The following is a 5,256-nucleotide window of genomic DNA, read 5'->3' on the forward strand; positions in this document are numbered from 1 at the left end:
CTGCGTTTCCAACTCCATGACCATACCAAAGGCCCCAAGGAATCGTCTGTCACTCTGATACCAGTTATAGTGACACAACATCACAACTCCATTACAAGCACACGAATTCTGATGATAATATAATCTGATACAACTGAGATGGAATGGAATTCGAGAAGGAAAGCAAAGAAAAGGGCTTGAGCATAGGAGAGAAAGGAAGCGCTGATCCCGAGCATACACCTGAGTTTTATGGTATTATTAATCGCGGATATTGGAATTGTATGAGAACTAGACAAAAGTTGCATATCTTGATCCCGAGCTCCGACTGCGACTCGATCCTGACATACAAAAAAAAAGAACATCGCCGATCAAGTATTCATCAACTTAGCCATGACGCGAAAGCGACGGAGATCAGGAAAGACCGCGCGCAGGTCCAACGCCGCCAGCCTAACGGCGCTCGCGCTCTGCTTCACCAGGCAACTGCAACTACAAGCGCCGCCCGCCGCCGTCGTCGCGGGGGAGCCGGCGGGCGGCCCTAGCACCGCCGCTGCCAACCTCGTCTTCTCGCCGGTGGTGACGCGCTCGGCGGAGACTCCGGCGACGACCTCGCTGCGTTTGCCCGCCGCGCCGCGGAGCGCGCACTCGCGGACCGGTAGGGCGGTGGGCCGGCCGTCGCGTTCGCGTGCGGCGCGTGGCTCGACGCCGGGTGGGCGCTCCTGCCGGCCTTCCGCGACGCCGCTGCCGCGTCCTACAACGCCGAGGCGCGCGCCGTCGACTTCAGTAACAAGGTGAGATCTTCTACTAGTGTAACGTGTATATCATCCCAATTCCTTTCGGTTCTTGTACATTATTATTAATTAATGGATGGAGCTGAAACAAAATTTAATTTTTCTCTCTTTCGTGAAGCCGGAGAAGGCGGTTGGCGAGATCAACGGCTGTTTGGCGGCGGCGACCAACAATCGCATCGACTCGATCCTTGATCCAAGCTCAGTGGACACACTCACAATCCTCGTGCTCTGCAGCGCCATCTACTTCAAGGGCAGATGGGAGGCGCCGTTCGCCAAGGCGCACACGGTGGTGGACAAGTTCCACCAATCCACCGCCTCGACGACAGCACCGCCGACGTGCCCTTCATGTGCTCGGTGCGGAGCCAGTTCATCGCCGTCCGCAGCAGGTACAAGGTGCTCAAGCTCCCATACAGATCGCCGGCACAGGCACCGGCGCCAGCACCACGACGTAAGGGGTCAACAACATCAGAGAGCAAGCCCGGCCCCGGCGACGGCGATGACGACCCCGCCCCGAAAGACTCCATGTGCATCTTCCTGCCGGACGAGCACGACGGGCTCCCAGGTCTTGTCGAGAAGATCGCCTCCGGCCCCGGGTTCTGGCACTACCGCCTGCCGACCTTGCAGGTCTCCGTCGGGGCCTTCCGGCTGCCGAGGTCCAAGCTGTCCGTCTCCAGCAGCGTGAGGCAGGTCCTGAGAGACGGCATGGGGATCGAGTCCGTTTTCGTTGCTGGTGAAGCTGACCTGGCCGACATGGCGGCCAAGCGCGACGAGGACGACGCCGCTGTACGTTGCGGACGTCTGCCATAAGGCGGTGCTGGAGGTGAACGAGGGAAGCACCGTTGCCAATGGTGCCACCGCCAGCTATATGCTCTGTGGGGCAAGTGCGGTGATGGATCAGCCGCTGAAGTGGATTTCGTTGCTGACCACCCGTTTGTGTTCTTTGTGATCGAGGAGGTGTCTCGTGCTATCGTCTTTGTTGGCCGCGTCCTCGACCCTTCAATTTCAGGGTGATGGTCGTCTGGAAGTAGGGTTCTGATACTTCATATTAAGTGCACTAATATATGTGGGCTGTCAGTAGGGTTCGAGTTGCCTCCGTATAAGTCAGAATTTCTTCCTGACATGCCTCCATCTCAAAATATCTGTCGTTGTCATTTCCCGAAAAACAACTTTGACAAAATATATATTAAAAAATATAATGTTTATGGTACATAATTGGTATCATTAGAAAGATTTTTGAATATAATTTTTTAATAAATTTATTTAGAGATACAAATGTTGCACGTATTTTCTACGAATCGAGTCAAACTTGTGGCACGAAAAACAAAAGCGGCAAATAATTTAGGACAAAGGAAGTATAGTGACATGAAACGATCGAGCAGATAACAATATATACTCCCTCTGTTCTTAAAAAAATGAATTCCTAGCAACTTTAGACAGATTAGTAACGAAGATAAAAGATGATACTGTCCCTCATTGAACTGCTGAACCTTAATAGCTCTCTAGTTACCGAGAAGCCTAATTAAGTAGTGTCATTTGAACCGAGAAGCCTAATTAAGTAGTGTCATTTGAAATATCCAATAACAGCGCAGGAGAGGTGTTAAATGCAACCCAAACGACGAGAGAGATTAATGTGGATCCATGAACCATTCAGCTCTAGAAATCAATTCTTTTAGAGACAATTTTTTTTAGCTAGAAATTGATTTTTTCAAGGACAGAGAGCGCATACACCTGCTAAAGTATCCAAGGTTTGTGGTTCTTCCGATCAAATTCATCTTCATCCTGGTGAGAGCTGTTGGATTCAGATCACGTTCCCCAAATTTTTTTAGTGTAATTTTCTTGTGTGTTATCGCTTCTGACAACATCGACAGGGGGGAATTTTGTTTCCTTTGCATTCTTGTTACTGAAACCTTGGTAAGCACTTGTTTGGACGTAAATTGGACAAAGGAACACCCAAACATCACGTAAACCAAGCCAAAGCCACACGATTTTTGACAAAACAAATTTTGATTGGGGATAAACTTAAGATCTGTTTGGGACATAATTTTGTAACATAGTAATCAGATATGTTGGATTCTAATATTCCAACCGATAGTGTTGTAATCTTATGATCTATCTCTAACCTACTAATTGGAGATTATAGGTTAATAGACAATAATCCAGTGCCCATAACAGAGATCGAAGTAATTAAGATTATAACAATCCAATTCATAATCTAGATTATAACAATCCAATTCATAATCTAGATTCATAATAATGCAAAATGTGGTCCAAACAACCCTATTCATAGTTTTATGCCTTTGGGTCACCCCTCATGGGTGTGCTCAAAATTTGAATAGTTCAAACATTGGCACTATTGGCCATGTTCGCTTTGCTGAAAAACCATGACTGAAAATACTATTCGCTGATTTATTGTGATAAAAAAACACTGTTTGTTCATTAAAATAATACGGCTCATAAAACACCTAACAAGACCAATTGTCACGAAGCAAGGAATCTGATCGTGCATTTTCCAACTTCAACCCTAATTTTTTGTTAACAAAATATATTATGTTTTATCTCCACAAGAAAAATATTCGTTAAAACAAAATATATTAAGTTGAGGTATTATTTTAAATATTTACTGTAAACAATGCAATGCTACAGTTTATTGTGATGCTGGGTTTGTCAACTACGGATTTTGTAATTAAAATTCTATAAAATCCCAATACTTTTGAGCATGAGCTAGTAGCACGCTTATGAGCTAGGGGGATGCTCGCAGGATATTTCCCTGGCTTGTTAGGCTCGCAAGCATGGACAATTACAGTGTCGTCTAACGATGGCCCACCTCATTTTCAAAAAAAAAAAAACGGACAAGCCCCCAAATTAACCGAGTCCACGAGCTAGCTAATTTGTCCTAGTGATGGGAGCAGATCTAACTGATTATCATCAGTCCATCAAATCAGATGGCAAACAATGCTGCACGTAACTGCAGTCGTGCAAATACATACAATTGAGAAACATCACATTGAGGATGCGGCCGAAAAACATTCGGCAGCTCTTTGAAACGTTTTGCATTTGAGCTGGAGCTTTACCGCTATACAAATCGTTCAGTCTCAAGAATACAGCCGAAAACAAATATATAACACTAAAATAATGCATACATATATATAATAACAAAAGTTTCAAATGGCTTCTGGAGACCACAAAATTCAGTTCCAACAATGATTATCACTTTTATCACATTTATTCTGATCAATTAAATCTAAATCCAGTGTAGCTTCTGGAGACCAAGAAATTCAAATCGAACAATTGTGATCACTTTTATCACATTTATTCCGAGCCATGCAATTTAAATCCAGTGTACCACAATCGGTAAACTATTGCCAATGACCAGGGAGGAAAAGCAACATTACAGAGAAAGAGGCAATATCGAGTTGATTATGATCTTATGAACTTTCAGGGAAAAGAACTTAAGCTAAGCACATGAAATAGTTGAATTAGTTGATGTTTGCCAGAATGCCTACAATAAAACCATGAGGGTGAATTGAGCACGGCAATCAAGCAACGGATGATATAGGCAACAGGGAAAAAAAGGAAACCAAAGTAAATACTGGTAACCTTGGCAAAGTTGCCTGAAAAAATTTACAATGGTAATCAGAAACCAAATTAGTATACATGATCAGAAGATCTAAATACTAACACACTTGGATTCAAAATATTGAACTAGTTGATGTTTGCCAGAATGCCTACAATAAAACCATGAAGGTGAATTGAGTGCGGCAATCAAGCAATGAATGATATAGGCAACAGGGAAAAAAAGGAAACCAAGGTAAATATTGGTAACCATGGCAAAGTTGCCCAAAAAAATTTACAATGGTAATCAGAAACCAAACTAGCATACGTGCTCAGAAGGGGTAAACATTAACACACCTGGATTCAAAATACAAGGCAAAATCTCAAAATAATGTCACTAATGGAAAAACAAATAGATTACACAATGTCACGCAAAAAGAACCTGATTATGCTGCGGAATGGAAGAATACATGAGAATTCATAGCACTGCAAGTTTCATACAACTTCACAAGTGAAATGTAATTTTACTAAACAATGTTCGCAAGGATGCACATCCATGAAACCAAATAAAATAGCTCATGGATTGGAAAGTTCAAACATCCAGTAGCAACAGTGATTTTGGCAACAGGGAAAAAAAGGAAACCAAATTTATAGTTGGTAACCTTGGCAAAGTTGCCCTCCGAAGTAATGAAAAGATTTTTTTTGAGAAAAACACAAGGCGTAACTTAAACACCAAACTAGCAAAATTTACTACTTTAAGAGCATTGCAAATATACTCAATTAAACAAGCAATCAGTAATATTAACAAATGACAAGGGGTACAGAGTAAAACAACTTTGACCAGATCATCTTGCAACTTTCTTGACAAAGGGAAGACTGCAGCCACAAAGCCATAAGCAAACAATAATTTAGGCATTTGAGTAAAGCTTAAAGCAGA

General features: G+C 43.2%; 1 pseudogene; it reads left to right on the forward strand.

Moving 5' to 3' along the window:
• The first annotated feature begins 369 nt into the window (after nt 1-369).
• Nucleotides 370-1,778, forward strand: LOC136482509 (putative serpin-Z6C; annotated as a pseudogene).
• The last annotated feature ends 3,478 nt before the right edge of the window (nt 1,779-5,256 follow it).

This window comes from Miscanthus floridulus, chromosome 9, assembly GCF_019320115.1.
Source record: "Miscanthus floridulus cultivar M001 chromosome 9, ASM1932011v1, whole genome shotgun sequence".
Lineage (NCBI taxonomy): Eukaryota > Viridiplantae > Streptophyta > Magnoliopsida > Poales > Poaceae > Miscanthus > Miscanthus floridulus.